The sequence below is a fragment of the Lucilia cuprina genome, chromosome 5, assembly GCF_022045245.1.
Source record: "Lucilia cuprina isolate Lc7/37 chromosome 5, ASM2204524v1, whole genome shotgun sequence".
Lineage (NCBI taxonomy): Eukaryota > Metazoa > Arthropoda > Insecta > Diptera > Calliphoridae > Lucilia > Lucilia cuprina.
The window spans coordinates 735,511-761,880 of record NC_060953.1 but is presented as its reverse complement, the minus strand read 5'-3'; the positions used below and the strand labels follow the sequence as shown (position 1 = coordinate 761,880).

General features: G+C 28.1%; 2 long non-coding RNA genes across 2 annotated transcripts in view; one reads left to right on the top strand and one right to left on the bottom strand.

Moving 5' to 3' along the window:
• LOC124420068 overlaps window positions 1-23,062 on the bottom strand; it is a 95,583-nt gene extending 72,521 nt beyond the window's left edge. The window contains exon 1 of the long non-coding RNA XR_006941010.1: window positions 22,891-23,062. This is a non-coding gene — a long non-coding RNA (uncharacterized LOC124420068). The remainder of the gene's footprint in view (window positions 1-22,890) is intronic.
• Window positions 23,063-23,213: 151 nt separating this feature from the next.
• LOC124420298 overlaps window positions 23,214-26,370 on the top strand; it is a 137,602-nt gene continuing 134,445 nt past the window's right edge. Inside the window, exon 1 of the long non-coding RNA XR_006941102.1 lies at window positions 23,214-23,602. This is a non-coding gene — a long non-coding RNA (uncharacterized LOC124420298). The remainder of the gene's footprint in view (window positions 23,603-26,370) is intronic.

Sequence of the window (26,370 nt, the reverse complement as noted above, 5' to 3'; positions counted from 1 at the left end):
TTCTTAGTAATTTTTGTAATGAAAAGTTACCATCGATACAGGTTTTAACGACTTTTCCAGTTGTGTTTAAATTTCTTAAATATTTAACAATATTAATGTTCATCAATTGTTTTCTTTCTATTCTGACCATGACTTTACATCAAAGTTCAATTTTTCCATAATCTGTCTGCTAATCAACAATATATTGGAAACAAGTTGAATGACCCCACTAAAAACACAGAGTTTGACAAAGAAATTAGGTGAAAAAATTGCCAATAATTTTAATTTGGTATTCGTTTCATTTATTTTTCATGATGAAAAATTGAAGTGGGAAAATTTCTTGGGAAAATTTTATTTTAATGAAAGTTTATTGCTATCAAAATCAGCATGGCAATTTGAAAAGAAACTTTTCTTTATATTAAAAACCTATAAGCTGTTATAAAAGGCTCATATTTAATGTCAATGAAAAACAGTCTTATTTCTTATCAAAAAAATAGATAAAGGCGGCCATTTGTTTAATATCTAATGAATCTAAAAATGAACAGGTTTGGTAACATAAGATTTAAATTGTTTATATTTTTAGCATTTTCTTTTTTACATATTTTTTTTCCTGCTACATTAGAGTTTTTGTTTTATAAATCATGTGGGTTTTGTTGCTGTTGAACTCTATGTGTGTCTGTAATTTTATTATTGTTTTATACGATAATAACATCAAATTTAATATAATTTTATAAGGCTTTATTATCCAACATTCTTGCTCATACGCATCAGCGTCATCAGTAAGAAACAGCAAGCAATAGCATCATCATCATATTTAATATCATGTGAGGAATGAATACCTGTTTGTTATCCTTGGAACATGAATGACATAAATGACAGTATTTTCGTTTTTATGTCGTGAATCTCGTAACAAATTCTATTTATTTTTCTCCTATTTCTATTTCTTTTTGTTTTTCGTGTATAACACAGATTTTTTTATTTGTGTTCATGCTCATGTTTAATATTTGATTGTGTCTGCTGCCAAGGCATCAAAGAAATACACTAGCAACAGCAGTAGACTGTCACTGCTACAATAAACAGTCAGTGTATGAAACAGTCAGTCAGTTAGGGAGTGGATGAGTGTATGAACCATCTAGACATACATTTTTTTATTCAAAAATTCAGAAAAGCACAACATAAGCAACATCTATGAAAAAAACAGCAGTAGCAGCCATCAAAGGCGCCAAAATGGCTTCTAACTTTGTTTTAAATGCATTAATTCTTCTTTTCATATGAGTTTTAGTTTAATGTGGGGTAACTGTAATGAAATGGAAGGGAATGGGGGCTAATGTTTGGAAGGGGGAATAGTATTCCCTTCTTTGATTTATAAAACAGCAGAAAACAAACATTCAACTCCAGCTGTTGGCGTTCGTTCGTTCATTGATTTTAGTCTTTTTTTTTGGGAGTTGTTTTCATCTTTTACACTTGTTCAACACACAGAATTTTTAATGTCTTTACATTAAGAAGTTATATGGAACCATCGTAGGTTTCACAGCAATTTCTTCAACTTTTTTTTTTGTTTTATTATTTTATTCAAGTAAATGGCTGCTTAATACTGCAAAAAAACAAGAAAATATAAAACATATAACAAAATATTTTTGTTGAAATTTCTGTTTTCTTGTTGAAAACTTTAATATTCAGCTAAAAATGATTTCGTGTTGCTTCTACGTCACCAAATATGCACGTATGTAGTTGATGGTTACGATGATGAGAATTCATTTTTGTTTGCCGTTTATTTTTTGGAAAATGTGTCAAAAAATATGAAATCACGTTACAGGCGTTAATGTTTTGAGGTTATTATATTTGGTTTTTGTTGTTTCATAACGAAATTTAATTCATTTCTTTTTTCTTTATATATTTTTCAACATCAACAAAGTAAAAGTTGTTATAATTTTCATTTATTTTTGTTTGTTTTACTTTAAAAGCTTCTTTACTATATTTCGCTTACAGAATCACAAATTAGTTAAATAAAATAGATAAAAAGAAATTCTTTTTTCCAAAAAAAATCAACAACAAAGTTTTAATGTTGATAATTTTAGAAAATTTTGATGCTAAAATTTTGCTGTCATAATGGACGCAGAAATGCAAAGTACTTATACTAAAATTTGCTTTAAACAAATTTGTTGCTATAATTTTTTTATGAATTTTTTAACAGTTTTTAAGTTATTTTTTTGCGCTTGCATTAGCTTTTAGCAGCGATAGGCATAAATAGTCTAAAATATTAAAATTTTTATATTCGTTACCGTAAAGATTGTAAGTAATGAAATCAAAGCATCAGTTACCATTAATCTGACTTTTCACTAAGAAAAACTTCCGAAATTGACTACGGTTAGAAAAACTAACTAATTCGTTATTAGACAAATGCTATAGACAATTGACAATATATTCTATTAAAAAAAATTAATTTATGTTATTGATAACGACAACTCATTACCAAGTAATGTATGAAATATTAAATTAAATTTTAAAAAATACTTTTACCCCCTACCAATAATACGGGTTTATGTATGCCATTTTTTCTAGTTTTAAGGCGATTTAACTTGTGTTAAAAATTATTTATTTAAATTAATTTACATTCATTTCATCCATGTATGTATGTCTTTATGAATTTATTTTATGAAATTTACATTAAAGTTATTTCGGTTTCATGCAAAAATAAAATATTATGATTATACGCAGTTGCATAGATTTACACTAATACACATAACTACGAGTTTATAATTTATTCTAATTAAATATATAATTTTATGTTAAATACATGGATGTGTGTTAAAGTACCCAGCAGGATGCAAAGAACTTGTACCCTGTGATATGCCTTTAGTATAAATTACATTTAAATCTACAAAAATTTTGAGTACCGCTTAATAGTGAAATTCCAGATGAATTTTAAGAATCAGTAGTACCAGTTTATTCAAAGAAATTGAATAAATCTATTGAAGCCAAAATATTGGAGTCACTAATGGCTTATAAAAGAACACAACCGTAGGGCATGACTTATCTGTTTATTTTTATGGATACCAGTGTAATATAACCAGCATTTTTGGTAAATTTTAAAGCATTTTATAAAATTACAGAATAGACAAGTAAACATGAATTTAAACACCAATATAAGTGTAAATATATGCATTTGTATATGTGTTTAAGAGTACACACTACCTTCTTTTTCTGATGTGTATTTGCGTACATATTGTGGTCATTTTAATAACTTTTTTCTGAATATGCGTTTATATGTGTGAATACAATTGTAACAATTTAAAATATTTAATTTCATAAAATATAATTACACTTACTGCTATAAAATGCTTGTTGAAGCCCTTTCCATTCAGAGAAAGAGAGATGTATGTATGCCAACACCATAGCGGCAGCATTCACCAGACTGCCAAAGTTAAAACCCAAACGAAGCGCAAAAACTGACATTTACATATACACTCTGTTGAGGTTTACACTTGTAACAATTTTAAGTATCCACCTTTTATAAAATTTTTTCTCACTTACTCTACCTTTACGTCTTGTTTCAACACTCACACCTAACTAGAATCACTTATTACCATTACATATATATACTGTTATATGTATGTGTTGCATGCAACATCATATTTATTGCATATGTAAGGATTGTACGCGTGTGTTTGTATATGTATGGGTGAGTCTGAATACAACCATAAAGTCCCCTGAGTGTTAAAACCATTTACAGTAGCTTTAATTTATCCGAAAGCATTCCATTTATTATAATTGTTACATGAACAGGTTACAAGCAACCAGCAAAGTTTTTACTTCGTTTTTTTTCTCTCCATTTTATTTTTTACGTCTTTCTTAAAACCGAAATGTGTGTAAAGGTGTGGGTGTGTAATAAATGCAGACCAATTTTATATACATATAAAATGTTTTATAAATATTTATATAAAAATGAGGTTATACTCGAAAGTATCCTAAAAGATTTTCGATGTTCTTTTTTAACGAAAAGGTCGATAATTGCAAATTGTAAGCAGCAAGTATAAGTTTCCACAATACTTCTTGCAACATCTGAATATATTGCATAAACCGCAACACTTTTACTATGCGACGTGATCAAATGTCGATTATATATTGCGTCAAAAATGTAATATAACCCGGACCAGAGTTAAATTGATATTAGCAAAGTTTTCTTTTTAACATACTTTCAATACATGTTTGATAAACAGCTCAAATAATTTGGGATTTGTTTATGAAAAACTAAGGTACTGCTAACCAATAACTTCTTAGTCTATGCTCATTTTAAAACAAAAAGTACATCTACGTCGACATTTTCATAACATTTTATATATTTAAAAGTATTTTACCTCTAGTGGTTCTAGTATAATTTATTTTTTTTATATAATTTCACTCTCGCTCCTGAATTAAAGTTTTGGTAAGATGGTTTGAGGGAAAACGTAATAACCGAAAAATATTTTACTGACATACATTTACATGAGAACATGTAGTAGACATTGTGTTACAAACTCATACAGACATCGCAACAAATACACGTATCAACTACTTAAACATGCAACAACATAAAACATCTTTAAATACAGGGCAACAGGTTCAAAAAGTATATACGTCCGTAAATATTTTATTAAATTCTGTTCGTTTGCTGTTGTTGAACTTATAATACCTAAAAGTCTACATGCAAAATAAAATTTCTATTAGACAGCACTTAACTATACATCATATTTTACCAAAGATTTATATTTAACCCACATCCCTCCTTCTCGCCTTTTCATGATCTAGGATTTAGTTGTTTTCTTTTTTTGTTTAAGAGAATTTAAAACAGTTTTTTGTGTTTAAAATTCATACATTTTTATTACTCAAGTGTCTGCATAGATTTTAGAAATTTTATATGAAACGGAAGAATGAAAATCTATGCATCATTTTCACTTATGGTTTTAATATCTCTGCTAATAGAGAGAAAAATGTGTCTTTGTATAACACGCATATCCACAAACATACAATATTGTGTACAAGTATTTGCCAAAAATAAAATTTATTTACCTGCTTTTTATTCTATTCTATTATTTTTTTATATAAAGATTCCTTTAGATGTACGAATATTTTTATTTAATTTCTTTTGCAAGTTATGATTTACATTTGTTGGATTTTTATTTTTGGCATATTTCTTACGTTTTATTGTTGCCCATATATTTTACTTTTTAATTTTGCAAAATTTTAATAGTCAAATTTGCTAAATGTTTATGTATATGCACGTACATGTTAATGTTCATATGTAATAAAAATATACTTTTCTCGTGTATTCATATGCATTTATAATATATATAACAATTACATGTAAATAAATAAAATTTCATAATAGAAAAATATAAAAAAAAAAATAAAAAAACATGTTTGAGATTTTATAAATTCTAATTGTTTTAAATGTAGGTTAAATTGTCTCCAAATATACATATAGATAATAATTTGCACAGAAACAAATTAGGGTGAGAATGAATTTAAATGATATGATTTAATTTTTATTTTTTAGAAATGCGCCAATAAATCAATTTTATTATACAGCAATTTTATTTTAGGTAAAGATATGGATTTATAACTTTTCAAATGACATGAGTAACTCTGAAGAACTTGAAAAAATGTAATAAGGAGTGAGATCGAAAAATTCTTAACATACATATATGTTTATAAAAAAGAAATCACTAAACTTACAGCTTTATTTTTTTTTTTCTATTTGATTCAAATTATTATTACAATTTACAAAAAAAAAAATATTTTTATAGTTTTAATCACTAGTGATGAAATTTTGAACCCTTTTCGGAAACCCTTCCATTAACATTTTTATAGTGCTTTCTGTCACTTTGCTCGAACATGTAGTCCATCTCCGTTTAAAATCTACCACACTTTTGGACACCTTTTTTGTACTCTTCAATTCTCTTTTAACAAGAGCCCAATATCTCTCCACTGGCCTTAGCTCCGGGCAGTTTGGAGGATTTGCCTCTCTTGGTACAAATACCACATTATTGTTCTTGTACCACTCAAGGGCTTGTTTACCATAGTGACAGGATGCCAAGTCAGGCCAAAAATAAGTGGACACATTATGAAGTCTTATGAATGGAAGCAGCCTTTTTTGTAAACATTCCTTGATGTAAATTTCGGTATTTATAGTGCCCGTTGTAACAAATGATTGGCTTCTTTTGCCGCAACTGCATATTGCTTGCCATACCAAAAACTTTCTGGGAAATTTTGTCTGCTTTTGGGTCCTAAACTTTTCTTCAACATTCCCTCGAGCATCAGCAACATAAAACTTTTGACCTGGAAGTTGCGAAAAATCTGCCAGAACATACGTTTCGTCATCCATTATGCAGCAAGAATATTTTTTTTATAAAACTTGACTTCAATTTCCGTGCTCTGTTTTTGGCCCCTAAATTTTTAGCAGCGTTCCTGTCAGGAACTTTTTGAGCCTTGTATGTTTTTAAACCTGCATTAGCTTTAACTTTTCGTACCAAATAGTCCGAGCACTGAGCTAACCGAGCTGCTTTCCTACCGGATGTGTTGGGAGCTCTTTTGAAAATGCGTTCTATTTTTTTGGCTTTAGAAACATCATGTGGACCATTCCTTCTACCTGAACCAGGTTTTCTATCAACTGACAAGTTCTCCCGGTACTGTTTAATAACATTGGAAACAGTTTGACGGCAGACCTTTGTATGCTTGGCCAACTTTTTGTAAGACCAAGTTGGGTTTAGTTGAAAAAATTTAATAATTTCAGTACGCACTTTTTTCTGGTCACTCATTTTAATCAGATTAACAAAAAAATTAATATAATTGACATTACACATAATAACTGACATGTTTTTCAAAGGTAACTTGATCAAAAAAAAAATCAAATAATACTTTGGTTGAAAAATGTAATGAAAAACGTGTGTTAAGAATTTTTCGATCTCACTCCTTATATACACAATAGTATAGATCGGTTCAAATTCTAAATATAACTGTGTAATTCAATTCTAGTTCAGCTTTATTTTAGCTTAGTTCAGTTCAGATCTAGTTTAGTTCTTATTTAGTCTAGTTCAGTTCAAGTTCAGTTCTACTTTAGTTCCAGTTCAGTTCCAGTTCAGTTCTAGTTCAGTTCTAGTTCAGTTCTACTTTAGTTCCAGTTCAGTTCTAGTTCAGTTCTAGTTCAGTTCTAGTTCAGTTCTAGTTCAGTTCTAGTTCAGTTCTAGTTCAGTTCTAGTTCAGTTCTAGTTCAGTTCTAGTTCAGTTCTAGTTCAGTTCTAGTTCAGTTTCAGTTCAATTCTAGTTCAGTTCTAGTTCAGCTCTAGTTCAGTTCTAGTTCAGTTCTAGTTCAGTTCTAGTTCAGTTCTAGTTCAGTTCTAGTTCAGTTCTAGTTCAGTTCTAGTTCAGTTCTAGTTCAGTTCTAGTTTAGTTCTAGTTCAGTTCTAGTTCAGTTCTAGTTCAGTTCTAGTTCAGTTCTAGTTCAGTTCTAGTTCAGTTCTAGTTCAGTTCTAGTTTAGTTCTAGTTCAGTTCTAGTTCAGTTCTAGTTCAGTTCTAGTTCAGTTCTAGTTCAGTTCTAGTTCAGTTCTAGTTCAGTTCTAGTTCAGTTCTAGTTCAGTTCTAGTTCAGTTCTAGTTCAGTTCTAGTTCAGTTCTAGTTCAGTTCTAGTTCAGTTCTAGTTCAGTTCTAGTTCAGTTCTAGTTCAGTTCTAGTTCAGTTCTAGTTCAGTTCTAGTTCAGTTCTAGTTCAGATCTAGTTCAGTTCTAGTTCAGCTCTAGTTCAGTTCTAGTTCAGTTCTAGTTCAGTTCTAGTTCAGTTCTAGTTCAGTTCTAGTTCAGTTCTAGTTCAGTTCTAGTTCAGTTCTAGTTCAGTTCTAGTTCAGTTCTAGTTCAGTTCTAGTTCAGTTCTAGTTCAGTTCTAGTTCAGTTCTAGTTCAGTTCTAGTTCAGTTCTAGTTCAGTTCTAGTTCAGTTCTAGTTCAGTTCTAGTTCAGTTCTAGTTCAGTTCTAGTTCAGTTCTAGTTCAGTTCTAGTTCAGTTCTAGTTCAGTTCTAGTTCAGTTCTAGTTCAGTTCTAGTTCAGTTCTAGTTCAGTTCTAGTTCAGTTCTAGTTCAGTTCTAGTTCAGTTCTAGTTCAGTTCTAGTTCAGTTCTAGTTCAGTTCTAGTTCAGTTCTAGTTCAGTTCTAGTTCAGTTCTAGTTCAGTTCTAGTTCAGTTCTAGTTCAGTTCTAGTTCAGTTCTAGTTCAGTTCTAGTTCAGTTCTAGTTCAGTTCTAGTTCAGTTCTAGTTCAGTTCTAGTTCAGTTCTAGTTCAGTTCTAGTTCAGTTCTAGTTCAGTTCTAGTTCAGTTCTAGTTCAGTTCTAGTTCAGTTCTAGTTCAGTTCTAGTTCAGTTCTAGTTCAGTTCTAGTTCAGTTCTAGTTCAGTTCTAGTTCAGTTCTAGTTCAGTTCTAGTTCAGTTCTAGTTCAGTTCTAGTTCAATTATAGTTCAGTTCTAGTTCAGTTCTAGTTCAGTTCTAGTTCAGTTCTAGTTCAGTTCTAGTTCAGTTCTAGTTTAGTTCTAGTTCAGTTCTAGTTCAGTTCTAGTTCAGTTCTAGTTAGTTCTAGTTCAGTTCTAGTTCAGTTCTAGTTCAGTTCTAGTTCAGTTCTAGTTCAGTTCTAGTTCAGTTCCAGTTCAGTTCTAGTTCAGTTCTAGTTTTAGTTCAGTTCTAGTTCAGTTCTAGTTCAGTTCTAGTTCAGTTCTAGTTCAGTTCTAGTTCAGTTCTAGTTCAGTTCTAGTTCAGTTCTAGTTCAGTTCTAGTTCAGTTCTAGTTCAGTTCAGTTCTAGTTCAGTTCTAGTTCAGTTCTAGTTCAGTTCTAGTTCAGTTCTAGTTCAGTTCTAGTTCAGTTCTAGTTCAGTTCTAGTTCAGTTCTAGTTCAGTTCTAGTTCAGTTCTAGTTCAGTTCTAGTTCAGTTCTAGTTCAGTTCTAGTTCAGTTCTAGTTCAGTTCTAGTTCAGTTCTAGTTCAGTTCTAGTTCAGTTCTAGTTCAGTTCTAGTTCAGTTCTAGTTCAGTTCTAGTTCAGTTCTAGTTCAGTTCTAGTTCAGTTCTAATTCACTTCTAGTTCAGTTCTAGTTCAGTTCTAGTTCAGTTCTAGTTCAGTTCTAGTTCAGTTCTAGTTCAGTTCTAGTTCAGTTCTAGTTCAGTTTTCAGTTCTAGTTCAGTTCTAGTTCAGTTCTAGTTCAGTTCTAGTTCAGTTCTAGTTCAATTATAGTTCAGTTCTAGTTCAGTTCTAGTTCAGTTCTAGTTCAGTTCTAGTTTAGTTCTAGTTTAGTTCTAGTTCAGTTCTAGTTCAGTTCTAGTTCAGTTCTAGTTAGTTCTAGTTCAGTTCTAGTTCGGTTCTAGTTCAGTTCTAGTTCAGTTCTAGTTCAGTTCTAGTTCAGTTCTAGTTCGGTTCTAGTTCAGTTCTAGTTCAGTTCTAGTTCAGTTCTAGTTCAGTTCTAGTTCAGTTCTAGTTCAGCTCCAGTTCAGTTCTAGTTCAGTTCAAGTTCAGTTCTAGTTCAATTCTAGTTCAGCTCTAGTTCAGTTCTATTTGAGTTCTAGTTCGGTTTTTGTTCAGTCCAACTTCTAACTCAACTCTAGCTTAATTCTATTTTCTTTCAGTGTATTTTTTTATTCATATGTATGCATTTAACCATAATGTGGTAGGTTTGATTGTTTGTTTTTGTTTTGGAATATATTTTTTTCAATAAAAACTATCTGCATTTATGCCACAATTGTCAAATGGTCTTTTAATTTAAACTGACAGCAATGTCACTTGCAAATTCTATTAGTTACAAATACATATTAAAGGGATTCAAATACAATATTTCTTTAAATAACATGCTTTAATTTAAAATTTATTAAACAAAGCTTTATTAGAGTTAATTAAGAAAACCCTAAAAATAAACAAAAACTTATGTTTACGATTCAACATTACCAAATAACATTTAAGATGTTGAATTCAGGCATTCATTCATTTGCAAACATCGCTTATAAAGTTTCTATAAAGTAATGGATAAAATGTCGAAGAATATAAGTAGGAATGTCTTATAGGGAAACTCTTTTTCAAATAACGCCCAATAATTTAAAACCAAAGTTGACAATTTGATTAAGTAATCACTGACTGAAAATTCTTCAATAACAGCTTTCATGTAATATTTACAAAAATATACTTTAAAATAAATGACTTAATAAGCCTGTATGTTTTTTTATCATTATTTCTGTTAACAATGATATTGTCCAAACTATATATTACCCTGTAACTCTGTCCAACAATTAACTTATTATGTTTGAGTGTAATCAAAAGACTATTTTAGGTTATTTTATGTAATAATAAACCACTCTAATGTGCATGTCTAAATACAATAAATTTGATCTAATTATTTATACATTTCTTTTAGTTGGCTTTTAAATTAATTTCAAAATAAAATTAACACTAAAAGAAAATTGTTGAAATTTGTATACTCGGATGCGTATATTTGAAGAGATTGTAGAATTTTTATATTTGTTTAAAATTTGTTTAGGATAAATAAAATATAAAAAAATAAATTTAACAAGAGATACTTTCATTCTTAAATCTATACACACGTTTAGTCTTAGTTACTTATTTATGTATATATGTACTAATGTACGTAACTATATTATACATATATGTATGTATGTTTTTTGTATATATGAATGAATCTACTATACGTATGTATATAAAAGTGTCTATGGAAATAAACAAGCTTAAGTAGTGTGTAAAGTCCTTATGTGTAACAACAAGGTACTAGCCAGTCAGTTATTCAGTTCTGTAGAGGGTTGTATCTGAATTTAAGGTATTTAAAAAAGAAAAGTCCGAGATTTTTGTTTTATGAAGAATTAAAGTTTAAAAATATCAAGGCTACTATTTTTAAATTGTGTCCTTTATATCTATTACATTTACATCAAATAACTTTTCGTAATGTAGAACCCTATTTAAAAGTTAACATGTAGAGCAAAATAGGAATGTGCTACTTTAACACCAAAGGTTGTCAAGTGGCTTTTTCATCATCATCATCATCGTAGTCGTCATCTCCTTTTAAGTTTAAGGAGTGTCTCTAAGCAAAGAGAAACATTCACACGTGTTGGTTTTCAAATGTCAAAGCAAATACTTATTTTTATCATTTCTATTTTTTGTTGCTGTTGATAATGATTATAAACGTTGCTGTGAGTTTGGAGGGTCTGGTATTAGAGCCACGTTTTGCATTTAAAATGTATCCAAAATAACAAAAAAATCAACATAAACAACATTAAAACACATGACATTTTTACACATACATAGACAACATAAAGTCAAATCCATACATATTAAGTTATCTAAATAAAAGTGTGTTGCTAGTTTAAACTCTATAAGTGAAGTTAGAAATATAAACAACATAAAGGATGCAATATTTATGCCAAACTTAACGAACAATTTTTCCTCACTACTTTGGTATTCTAGTCATCACTTACAATTTGTAATGGTCCAAAGAGAGAAAGAGAGTGTGTATCGGTTTAAATGTAGCAGTTTAAATAAATAACTAAATATCTGTCTGACACTTTTTTTCGATTTTGGTATTTTCTTATCAATTTCTTAAATCTTAAAAGCGGCTCTTAACTAATACTGTCGTATTTATACTAACACACATGTTGAGTATAAAACTAAAGATACTCACACTTTCTCCCATAGATAGTGGCAAACACACACTTATTCCTGTTCCCTGTAATAGTGTTAGTTAGTATGTAGTTTGGTTTTTAACCATTTGATATTGGCTGCTTTCTTTTTTTCTCGTTTTAAATTTGGCTCGTGTGTTTGTGTCAACGTTTTAGACATTTTATAGATTTTATTAGATTTTATATTGTCCTTGTTAGTAGTTTGTCCTGTGTTTTATTTCCTATACGACTATTTGTTGTATTATTTTTTTTTGGTGGTGTTTGGTGACATTTGTTTGACAATAACGTAGCCAAATTTTGAAAAAGGTACTTTATGCCCAACCAGACATTGTCAATGCTGTGCGGAGTTAGCTGCGTGTTGTGTTGAATTTTACAGTATAATTTGATATGAGAAGGAGGAATACAGGGTGTTTTAAAGCGATGAAATAAATTTTTTGAAAGTAAACATATATACGAATTATATTGTCCCTCAATTAAACAGAATTATGCTGACTTTAGGTATAACCAATGGCGATTTAAATATTTGTTAAAAAATTTAGAAAGTCCTTACGAAGTTCAAGCACACGTTTTTGCAACACCCTGTATGTCAACATTGAATTTGGTATTTTCATTCTGTTTGGGTGCTGAATAACTCGTTAGAATCGATTTTATGTCAATACATTCAAAGATATTGAAAACAGGAATAAAACAAGCATAAGATGAAAAAAATATAAACTCGTAAATGGTTTCTATGGAGTTTTATCGTTTAAAGAGGGTTTGTACTATTTTTATTGCTCTTCTGGGTTTTTAGTGTATTGGACACCATTACGAGGAAAAAGTGAAAGTCCAGGTGTAAGAATGGTATAAAAACAAGGAAATTGGCCATATACAAAAACAAAACCATAAAGAATAATAATTTTCTTTTTTATTTTACACCTTTTTTAATTAAATTGTATTTTAATGTCTGAGAGAAAGTTAAGGTGAGGTTAGGAATAAACTGATTGATTTGATTAAAAAGGTTATTTATTTGTCAGTACTAAAGATAGGACTTGTATTTAAAGACTTTATTTATTGTTCAATGGTTTAAAGAATACTTCGTTAATATCTTAATTAGATCAGAGAGTAAATGGAAAGGTAAGCAACAATAATAATAAAATATCCTTAGCAGTTAAAAGGACATACCTTAAAATTGAAACAAATAGAAGTTATGTAGGAAATATGGAAATAAATTTTTATATATTTATTCTTAATTTAAAATATAAAAAAATTCCATATTTATCATTTTAACCAAAATGTTATTGTTTCTGGTAAAATTTTCCCAATGAATTTTAATTTTCTTTTAAAAAGAATTTATTTTTCTGGTATTTTCTTCAAAAAAACATGTTGTGAATTAATTACAAGTTAAATCAGTTACAAAATATAAACACTTGTTGTGATAGGTAAGTAAATTTAAGGTAGAATACACAAACACCACACGTTTTGTACTGCAATACACATGTTTAATTTAAATTTTCTGGGAAAACATTTTAAATTTAGAATAATATTTTTGTATATTGATTTTGTAATATTGTAAAATATTAATATTCTTAAGCATAACAATTACATAACAAATTCAGATTGAAATATTAATTGACGTTTTTTCATGAACAGGTAGTTACAAGTCTTTTCAAAGAATGTCAAAAATGTCATTATAAAAAGATTTTTAAATGATTACACAAAATTCAATAAATGAATTTATAATTTTCGATTGTTTTTTAGTTATTTAATCAGTAATTTAAGAAATATTTGAAAATAAATTACAAGAAATTATAAAATTATGTTTATTATTTCTTGTTATCAAATATAATGATTTAAATTAGACACTGCATTCATTGATTTTTATTAAAGATTAAATAAAATTTCATTCATTTTTACGTTTAGTTAAAATCATTATTCACTGCATTATTTAAAGATGTAATTTAGAAGAAAATATTAAATATTTAATAAAACAAGATTTTACATATTTATCTAGTAAAATTTATTACATATGTATCTATATCTACCTATTTATCTATCTATCTATCTATCTATCTATCTATCTATCTATCTATCTATCTATCTATCTATCTATCTATCTATCTATCTATCTATCTATCTATCTATCTATCTATCTATCTATCTATCTATCTATTTATCTATCTATCTATCCATATATCAATCTATCTATCTAACTATCTTTCTATTTATCTATTTATCTATCTATCTATCTATCTATCTATCTATCTATCTATCTATCTATCTATCTATCTATCTATCTATCTATCTATCTATATATCTATCTATCTATCTATCTATCTATCTATCTATCTATCTATCTATCTATCTATCTATCTATCTATCTATCTATCTATCTATCTATCTATCTATCTATCTATCTATCTATTAAACAATCTTTTACGTAACATATTACCTTAAATTCATGTAATATTATTTTAGAACCTTAAAATTGACTTTAAAAAGTATTAAACTTTTTCTATAACTCCCAACAACTTCAGCATTGTTGTTATATATTTTAAAATAATCTCAATTTAATCCAATGTATATATAAAAAATGCGGATTTTAAAATTAAAATAAATAGTCTGAGAAATTCCATTAAAAACAATAAAAGGACATCATACGTATAAACGAAACTATGTTTGTATGCAAATACCGAGTTATACAAAAAAAGAATCTTTTGTTAATATACAAATAAGTTTGAATATAATAAAATGTCCTTGTTTCAGTTAAAATGATTACTTTACATGTAGACCGCAAAGACAAAAGAATGATTAAAATGGGCGTACGTACGTACAATAAGTTCTCATCAATGTGTATTATTAAGGACATATGGTTTTTCTCTCTGAATTTTAGTTTTTATTTTGTTTGTGATTTTATTTGTTAAAATGTATAAATTTAGTAGCAGACTACTACTACTTCTGTTATATTTTAAATTTATGTTTTTTTTGTATGAGTGTACTTTGAATGTTTGTGTTGCTTGTGTTTATTGAACAAACACAAAAAGCTACTTAAACAAATGCTGGATTATCCTCTTCGGTTCTTTTATTGCTTTTAGTAGGAAATAATGCCGAGAAAAAATTTTTCTAAAAAACTATAGCAGGACTAAAGTATGCATAGGACATGTGTAAAGGAGTAGAAACACTCAACAGCAACAGAACAAAAAATAACTAAAAAGACAGGAGGACTTGTATAGAGGATTTAGTTAAATGAAGTAAAATGTCGAAGTATTATTATGGAAAGTATAGGTTTTTTTTTAAGATTTTAGTTTCAATACATTTCTTTTTTATTTTATTGTGTAGCTCTCTTGAAATATCTTTTTGTTTTAGTTTTATTTTCTACAGAAAATTTAAAGTACTTGCTAAAGGAGTTTTTAATTCTATTTTAGATTTTTTCTGCAGCTAGGATGATTTTTCCAGTAAATTTATATGGGCATGTGTGTGCAGCAACATATAAGTGTATGCGTTTCTAATATTGATGAGTTTCTTTTTTGTTGACGAAGTGTTGCGTCATAGTATTGTACATATATACATGTCCTTGTATGTAAGTGTATCTGTGTGTATGTTAAATAAGTGGAGTTTGTTTTTAATATGCTTATGTACTTAAATATTCTTATCATCAACGAAGAGTTAACTGTAACACTTTTACACCCTCATGCACTTAAAAAGATATACTAACAAACGGATGGATGAATGGAGAGACGGACGGACGGATAGTGGAGGTACATATGCAGACAAACACATGTTTGTCTACTTTGTCAACTAGTTTAAAGAATTTTATGTAAAAATTAAAACAAAAACAATGTATAAGTACTTTCAACGTAAACTGCTGCACCTCCAACAATGAACAAATAAATAAATGGGTGCATTGGAATTTTTCTTGTTTTTATTTTTATTATTCATTCACTTTATTACTTTTTATGTTGCAAGTTAGTGTAAGTATGTGTAGTTTGAATGTGCGTATGTAAATTGTTGATCATCATGTAAATGATGATGGTGACAATGACTATTTATGTGTGTCTGTCTGTCCATTCCTCTGTCTGTCTGTATTTAGTTACATAAACACACATGTCTTTCTTGTTTAGTTGTTTTTGTAACTTTAATTTTATTGCAACATAACAGCAAACAATTTTAATAGGTTTATGTTTCATGTTGCAAGTTTGTTACACTATTCACTTTTCTTCTAAACTCTTTGGAAGTAATATGAATATAGTTTGTTGTACAAGAAGTTCTTAATTTTGAAATTTATGTGATTTTCTAAAGTAATAAATTTTAATTTTAAGACAGAAAAATAAAATCTATTAAACAACATTTTAACGAGTTGTATTTTGTGCATATGCAAACATAAAACTTACAATGACATCTAATCCTTTAATGTTTATTTTTTCTTAAATTTATTTTTATAAATTTATTTACATATAAACAATTAAACAAGAACATAACTATGTATTTATGTTTAGGCAGATGGGCAGGAGGTAAAGGGGGAATGAGTTAATATCTTTGTGTTGATCTTAGTTCAGATGTTAACTATGTGGGGAGAGATTTGGGGGCATATTTGTACTTAATAAATTACAAAGTTTATTCTTAACATTTAGATATTCATAAACTTCTCAATAGACAAATCGATTAAATCAAATGCAAAGATCTTAAGATTCTTTGTAGACTGTGGAAAATTTATTTCAGTATACAACCTTTAAAACAAAGAAAAATTGCCTACTTATACTCACCGACATTAAATGTACAAAATTTTGTATAATTTTGCAAGCGTATATAAATTGGCAAATTTATAGATGTTAAAAAAATCAAACAAAAAAATATTTTCCCAAGCTGCTTAAACCGCATATTTTTAAAACTATTCTTATTCTACTTGATCTTCTCAAAAAAAAACTACCGACTTTGAGAAGAAAAATAAAAATTTAAAATATTGAAAATGTAACCGTATTAAATCAATTTAGATTTTTCTTATATTTTCTTTAATTCCTATTGTATAGTAAACCAAATTAATTGTGCCTTTTTATGGTCAATAGACAAGGTCAAAATTGAAACCAATATCAGAACACAAGTAATCATCAAACATGCATAGAAAAACACACATACACACACTCAACTATAATATAAAAGAGATACAAACAAGCCGACAAGCCAACCAAATAACCAACTACTATTCAACCAAACGACCAATAATGCCCAAACAAATACTTCAGTCGTAAACAAACAAACAAAATTGTATTTTTTCTTTGTTGTTGTTTTGTATTTAAGCCACTATCAAAAACAGAGCATCATCAATTGTTCAACAACAATTATATTCCAATGCAGCAACATAAGGCAAAAGGAGGCTCAATGTGGTCGTTTGTTTGCTCGCTCGCTCGACTTTTGGCCATAAAGCAGCAGACTACAACAACCAGTAAATACTTGTAGACTATAAAAAGTCAAAAGAAAAAAATTAACGAAAACCTACACACCATATGGCAATGGTCCAACATGACCTGCCTGCCTAAAGATAATATTGAATACATTTTTCACGCATTTTACACTATTTTAAAATATTATACCAAAGACAAGACTAGAACCATTTAACAAACGTTCTTGACTATTTAGCATTTGTAGTTCTTTCCAACTTTGTTGTTGTTGTTTTTATTGTCCATTAACCCATATGTTGTGGCTGGCTATGACTGACTGGTTTTCCTACCATAGAAATCAAATGGTAATATAAACCGAAACAAAAAAACAGATGAACATCATTTAAAATGAACATTTTCAAAAAAGTATTTTAAAAATTTGTTACACATCAGCTTAAATTTACTACACATGTTACATAAAATGAGAATGAATCTTGTTTCGTAACATTAAATTAAAACCGCGCCTTTTATTTTCTTATTCTTCATTTTCTTTTTTGTTTATTTTCCTTATTGTCATCATTAAATATTCATGTTATAGTTTTCTGTTGTATGACTTTCTTTAGATCTTTAGAAAAAATGGTTAAAATTATAGAAGATCTTGTTCATCAATTTCAAAAATAACGAATCAGTTCAAAAATAATCGTTAAAATCTCTGAAATGAACATGAAAAATGTGTGACATAAATCTTGTATGGTTAAAAAGGATTTTCATGTTTTGTTTTTATTTCGTTATGTTGTATAAATAAACCTTGAAATACTATAAATCTAGTTGCTCTAATTAGTTATTCACAGAATCTTTCAAATAAAATCTTCTTGTTATTTTTTATCTTTAAATTGTATCTTATCATATGGATGTCATTATATAACAGTTTTTTAAGTATGTATTTATTTTAAATATTTAAAATAAAACTCTTCTGTTGTGTAATACGATGCTAAGAAACTTGGTTAGAGGATACAGTGTGACGAATACTTATAGTTATTTATTTTACGATATGAATTAAAATGTTTAACAAATTTGAACAAATTTTTTTCCTTTCCCCAGTTTCTTTAGAATTTTTTAGATTTTCGATTTTCTTAAGTTTTTTAAAAATTTCAATAAAAAATCATAATGTTCAAAAACAACTTTCTATTGATTTTTTTCGATTTCCTAAAGTTTCTATAGAAAATGTTTAAATGTTTTACCCCAGAATCTCAAAACCATTTTGTAAATAAATTTATATATGACCCTACGTCTGATGAAATTTGGTAATCTTCTTTTGGTCCAAGGACGAACTCGAAAGTGGCTTAAATCGGAAAAATCTTAGTATTATACAAGTTAAAACGACACAACCGATTTTTGTAATGATGCCGTCATTTGAAAAAAAAAATCAATTTTGAATTGGTATTACAAAATTGGTTTCCCCCTGTTACCCTTGACATCTTTGCAACAGTATGTGTTAGAAATTTTTTCTGTTGTTATTTATAATGATCATCATCAACACTATTCAAATTTTATTTTATTTAACGAGATTTCAGTTCAGTTTCAGTCGTTTGTTTTGTTTTTCCGTTTTTTTAATAACACAAGTGTCAATTTTCCTTATTTTCCACTTCGCTCTCCCACTTCAAGTCGAGTATGTGTATGCGTAGTTTTTCCATTCGATTCCGTCTGTTCTTCAATCTTAAGTTGTTTTCCTTGTAAAAAAAACAAAGTAACTAAGTAGAGGAATCGTTAAATCTTAAGTATTTGTTAATATGCATATAAAAAAGTGTTTCTTCGTATACTAGGAGTCCTTGTTAACGTAACGTGAAGAGGCAAATTGGAAAAAAGGATTTTTTCTTTGCTTTTTTTGTCAATGATTTTTTATTTTTATTTCTGTTAAAATTTTAATATTTTTGGCTTCAAATTTCTAGGGAATGAGTAGAGCAGATGTCGATGATGTTGGTGATTATTATGGTATTTATGGGTTTGATAATGACGATTTGTTTTTGTAGGGTTTCTTAGGAAAATATTGGAGTATTCATAAGAATCAGTATTAAATTATAAAGTGTTTATTGATATTGTTTTCATAAGATTTAACAGTTTATTAAAAATTGTTATTTTTTGGTGGCACGATGAGAAAACAAAAGAAATATAAATATAAAGAAAGGGAAAATATACCAAAAATTTTGTGGTTATGGTGAATGTTTAAAAAAGAAATCGAAATATGTTTAATACAATAAAAAAGAAAGAAATTGGAATAGACTAACAATATATGAAATGTGTCTCGATTAAAAACCTAAGAAATTTAGTTTATCTTTTAAATTGAATTGTTCATATTTAATATTTTTATGCTAAATATTCCCTCAAATATTGCTTAATCATTCCCTTTTCCTATAGGAAATATATTTACTACATAACTATATCTTAGCGGCTAAAGAAACCAATATCTTTAAATTATATTTTGTTATCATTTATTTGGAGATTATTTTATCCTTGAAAGTCATAATACTTTTAATCTCTCCTCTCTCCTTTAGAAAATATATTTTTTAAAAATTCACCATTGAAACAGATTATCTATAATAATGTTTTCTTTCTTTTACGAGTTTTTTTATATTTGTCTGACTGTCTATAACGTAATAAAAACAGAAATAGTTCATATATTAAAAATAAATATCCCATACTCTTTCATGGATGGTTGCAAATGCATTAAGTTTAAATTTTGTAAAATATAAAGAAATATTGAAAAAAAAATAAGAAGCAATGAACAGAATGGAAATAAAAATAAATAAAAAACTAAATGATCATCATAAAGATTACAATAAATACACTCAATTATGCACAAAAGCCGCATTCCCATGAGCAACAGGAGCCCCAATCATACTGTCAGCTACTACACACACATGCACAAGTATTTTTGAGTATAAAAGTGCTGGGAAGGAAACAAATTGGCATAAGAAATGATAATCAGAACGAATATGCAAGGAACTACATAAAGGTAAAAATATTTTAATATAAACAAAAAGATTTCAAAATAAAAAGTTTATTAAACAATATGTTGTTATTAAAATTCGATTATACAGAATTTTTATAAAAAAAATTGTTGCTACATTCGTGTTAACAAATTGGAAGTGTAGGGTACAAAATCGTATTAACATCAACGATAATGGTAAGCAGACTTGGCTAAAACAATAATCTTACAAAAAATTATTAACAACTCTAGCCTTCTCAGTAACGGAAAGAAGACTCTAAGCTCGTTCAATAAAAATAATAATAACAATTTACTTTATGTTTTCTATGTAGTTGCAGATGAACTACTGCTACCTTCAAATCTACCCACACAAATAGTAATAGCAACAAATGTATATTTGGAAATAAAAATCGAATGAATGTGTTACTTTGTCTGCTTATATTGTTGTATGGAGGAGCAGCAGTCGTGCTATAAGATATAAAATACTATTTATTTCTATTCTTACAGCCAGCAGCTGTTCGGAACTAAATAGAATAACTGGAACGTAAAAGGCTCCATGACTTTAATAATACTCAAAGCCACAAGCAATGCCAAAAATACAAAAGAAAAGACAAGAGAAAAACAAAAAACTAAACCGAAAAAGAAAATTCAAAAGTCAAGACTCTAAGGATAATAAGCACGAAATCATTTTTGATAAATCTCCCAACTTTGCCTTACTTGCTTACATACACTTGGCTATTTTCTATAAAAATTACTACTCAGCCAACAGGCAATAGCAGCATAAGCAGCCAACAAACGTATTGTGTGAATGAATGAATAAAATTGTAGAAATAAAGAATGAAAAAATAGTCAGTAAGCAGACAACAAATCGACCGGCTAAAAAAAAATGAAATAAAAGTGAATTCGACAAAAAAGTCATTGAAATAATGAAAATTGATACCAAAGCATAGCAAGGCATGAAAAATTGGTTTTCGAAGAAACCATGATACAAAGCATGGAAAACTACAATGATACCGGCGTTATAGTATTGAGACAACTCGACAAAACTCACAGCTAGACAAACGATTGAATGCGTATCAGCAATTATTATGGTGAAATATTATGCTCAATATACATATTTACAACATAAAAACAATAGTCTCAGAAGTAGAAAATATTTTACAAAAACTTTAAGGCGGGATATTCAAAGTAGTCTAGAAGTCAAGAAAAAAAAATAGAAAAACACAAGATGGAATAACATCAAATTTGTTACGTAACATTAAATAATGAAAAAACCACATAAAATTACAGGATTCTTTATATTTATGAAGATCAGACAATACAAAAACAGAAATTGTAACATGTAACGCCTACCGTTGTTAAATTTTGAGAGAATCTAAAAATCAATTTATAATAATTTCAAATGATTTTCATTTACAAGCAGACTCATATTTCGTTACGTTTATTATAGTTTAACAAATAGGGAGGTCCTTTTTGAAGTTATACGCTCTCTTAAAGAAACATACAAATTTGTTTTACACCACATGGTGTTTTTTATGATCTTTCAATGATTTTTCAAATTTATTATCTTATCCTAACTTTAGTGATCAATAACAACGTTTGATGCTTATTTTTTATTATTCTTTTCATCTAGTTGTTCTTTAACAATAACATGTTCTTTTTTTCTAATTTGTTTAACAACACCTCTTTTTACCTATTCCTATTTAAATTTTACTTTTATTTCTATTTTGTAAATTTTAAATACAGCTCGTTTCAAAACAACAAAACGAACTAGACATAGACTATGTTTTGAATAAATAATAAGGTCATGCTTACAATATTAGAAATTTGCATTTACTTTGGAGTTTTGTGTGAAAAACAAATAAAATTTAATTTAAATTTTCAAGTTATACTCTTTCCACTCCACCATAGAACTTCAATTTTTTTTACAAGGAAGGTTTGTTAAAATGAAAACGAAAGGTTACAACATTCATCTTTAATGACAAAATAGCAACAATAATAAATAAGAGTACATAGAAATGTAAAAGGCAACTTGCAAACATTTGCTGTCACTCCCATTTAATTGTAAACGAAATGACGGTGCGAAATGTTTTGGTTGTTCTATTACATGTTTTACAAATGCAATATTATCAACAGGAATACTAGCAACACTCCATTCTACATCAGTAGATATTTCCAGTAATACAACTCACTACAACTAATTCGTTTTAGAGATTGTCAGGGTAAATGAATTTCGAAGAGATGTAAGAAGATTTCTAAATTATTGTATTTTAATATATAGAAGTAAGTACACTTGAACATTTTTGGGAAAAAGAATTTAATTTGGAAAGCACGAATATTGTTATCTTCAGATCAGATTTTACTAAAGTCTATAGTCTACTAAATTGTACTAACTACCTATATTCTTGTCTTGTCAAGTCTCTAGACATGCCTACAGTCCATACTATTATAGGTAAGCCTACTGTCCATACTATAGGTAAGCCTACAGTCCAAACTCTTGCCTAGTCTAAATTCCGGACTGTTAACTGTTTTATTGTCCAAATTATAATCTAATCTAGTTAATTCTATAGTCATGCCTGTACCTTTGACTATATTCTAGTCAATTTTCCAGACAGTCGTCTTGTCTATAGACCACATGGAAAATATTCTAAGTTGGATGAAACAGTTTACCTGTAGATTCCCACTTTTGATTTGGAGTTTTGTAAAATACTTCTTAAATTTAACTTTCGGGTTTAATTCGTTCTATTTGTTATCATTTCTAATAAGCAATCTTAAATCTTCTTAAAGTTTGATTGAGACTGCAATTTTTTTAACTTTTTTTACATACCTGCAACAAAACCAGAATTAGTTCCAGCAAAGATTGTATTACATTCACAACAAAAACTTACCTGTTGTTTATAGACATTCCATACAGACTTTACCACACTTTTTGCACACATTTCTTTAATATTTCACAAATTAAACACACTTTTTAATAAAAATTTACAACCGAAGACAATTTCGCGAAAAAATTATGTAATCACACTACCGACGCCGCCAGAAAATTGAAAAGAATGAATAAAACAGTAGTTGGCAAAGCGAATATATGAAAGCTTAGCCAAAGTGTTGCCGTGTTCGCTTAAACATTTAATCCTAAACTTAATCCCGTCTGTTTATTTAGGATTACTAGTATGGGCAGCTCTAGTTTAATTTCGGTTCGTGTTTTTATTTTGTTGAATTCGTTTTGTGACAAATTATAAATATTAATTAATAAAATGTTATTTTAACGAAAATAAAAAGGAAGTGTTTGTTATTCTCTTTAGAAAATAATAAATTGTTTAAAATATAGTGAATATTTAAGAAGAATTAGACAAATTTATTAACCAAATAAAATGTACTTTAGTAAACTGCTGTGAAAAAAATGGCGGTAAATGTATTAGGAACTTGTGCTGTGTGTTAATAAATAGTGAAGATAATTGTGGGAGTTTTATAATCAAGTTAGTCCACCTTTTGAAGCCTTTGAATTCAACTAACGGAAAGTTTTAAGATAACAGTTTGGTGAACCTCTTTGGACACGTTGACCATAAGATGCTTCGCAAAGGAAATTGCTGTGGATAACAGGTGGGCATTTTTCACATATTTTATAATATTACAAAAAATATATAGATTTGTGGATCATTCCATATAAATGTGTAACTTTTTGCAAGTAATGATGTCACCTGTGGAATATGCAAGTTGCTGAAAAATCTTTTCTCAAATCGTACTCCTCCGGAGAAATTTTAGACACATAAATGTATTCGTTGTACGATGGTTATTGTTATTGCATCAATTACATACATACATATGCATGTGTATGGAAAGATTTTTGTCCATTGAACCAGACAACAAAATTGTGGCTACTTTCCAAAATTGCAATAAACTTTATAATTAAATTTTTATGGATTTTGTTGTTGGCTTCCAAAAGTTTTTTCTACATAATTACATACATATTTGTACCATAATAGAAAAGCTAGACAACTGTCTTATCTTAGCTGGTATTAATTAGTTGATCTACTGGAACAAAAGAATAAATTTAAAATATCATGTAGGCTTTGAGTATAAACGGGTCAACTATTGTGTAGGTATGTCACGGATTTGCAATTTTGGTAACTTTATTAACGGTCTCCAATACTCTGTTAGTTAATACGTTTTGTATATATCTGGAAAGCTTTGTCTTAATTCCATGATTGTGGGTAAATTTCCAACAACGAAAACATTGAAGTCTTAATTATTCATAATCTCATTCTTTAGTTTATAAATTCGGTAAGAAGCCAACAGAAATTGTTTAGTGTCTGAAGAATAATTATCTGGTATCTTCATACAAATGATCCTCATTCACATATTATGTCGACGTGGAAAGCATAATTACCAATCAAAATATTTGTTTGTCCAAGTAACAATCTCTGTTTTATGCGGTTGTATCGTAGTATGTCGTAATTATTTTTATTATTGATTTGCTTTTGTTTCAAAAAATTTTATTTGAAAAATGTTTATGACATACAACGATACGACATAGATTGTGAATTGTTAATATAGTTTTACAATCATTTTGTCAATTTTGTTTAAAAAAGTTTAAGACACTAAGGTTCATTTTCCTTGACATTTTGAACCTATTTTAAATCTGTTCTTTACCTTAGAAGAACTTGTCTTACAGAAGACATTAAGTTTATGTATCAATAAATGTTTGTTGATTTTTTTTAACAAAATTCAAACTAATATATAAGGAAAACTATTTGGTATCTTTGAGAATATACAACGATTTTTAAAATATCATACAATAGCATATTTGAAAAAATGAAAAATTCTTTCTCATTATACATTTCTTTAAGTGTTTCAAAAATGTTTGCGAATGAAAATTTGTTGTGTAATTTTAAACCAAATTAAAACTTGATTTGTTTTTATGGTACTATGAAATTCACTTTCGCATTCATTGCGACAATATAACAATATATTAAAGCCAAAAATTTATATGTACATACATATGTATGAGCAACTCCTTACACTCCTCCATATGGTATATAACCCATAGATACCCGTATATTTGGTTACTGCTAAAAATTGTTTTATTTACCTTTTTCTTTCATTAAGGAAAGTGTGAGTTAAAATAAACCTTATATTATTTTGCTCTCATTTGTGTTGTATAGAAATCCAAGAAGAATTTAACTATAGAAACTCTTGAATTTTATGTTCTTATTATATGTACCATGTACTATTTCATAGTAAGTATTTACATAGATATTGTTAATACTTACTGACTTGGTTTTTGGGGTTTGTTAGGAAGTTGTTTTTTTCGGAATTGCAAAAATCCAACAAACTGTTTTTTACGTTCATAGTTATAATTCTAGGTAGTGTTAAAATATTTAGTGAAAATGTAGAATTTTAAATAGATATTTTATTGTTGCTGTTGTTTGTGCTATATCTGCTATTGTTGGCTGTTTGTATTTTAGAAACTTAGTTAAATTTTACTTAAACTAGCCTTTTTTGTAAGAGTTTGTTTTTTTTGTACAAAACTTTTTAAAGTGTTCTATTTCACATTTTAGCAAATTTTCAAAGGTTTTGTTTTCGAGTAAATAGCTAAACAATAGACAGACAAGAGAAAGTGGTATTGTAGGTGAAGGACTTTGATTTTATGTATTTAACTTGTGGTATTAAATAACAATTTGTAAATCGAATTTCTAAACAAAGTTTAAATAAAGTTATAAAATTTTAAAATGCTTTGGCAATTGAACTTCTATTGCTGAAACAATAATTTCTTGGTAATTATAAAAATTCATAAAATTTTATTGTTTATTAAATAATTTTTCAGGTAAATGCCTAAAAATGTTGAATAATTTATGTATGGTGCTTAATAATGTTGTTTCCTTTTCAGAACAAATCGCAGTAAGTGTTCAATTACTATGTGGTAATTAAGACCTTATTTTTAGTAAACAAAGAAAAAGTTGTTTTATATCTATAGAGGTTTAAAAGGGTTGTAATTTTAAGACAAATAACAGCAAAACTCAATGTCTTATTTGTGGTTTATTACTCACACTCTTTTGTAAAACTATTCAAATTAACATCTCTACTCTTCTTAACTGTAACTAATTTGATATTTAGTTACTTACAAGAAGCGTTTAGGTAAATAACTAACATTTTCATTCGCATCAAGTCTTTCTAATCTAAATTACAAATGTGTTGAAAATCAAGTTCATGCTTATATACATTAGTAAATACATAAATACGAGACAGTAGTTAGTTGTTGTTCTTCTTGTCGCTGATACAGATAATGATGGCAATGACAACGATGTCGATGATGATGATGATGACAATTGTTAAAATTTGATAATACACGTGTAAAATGTTAAAAAAGG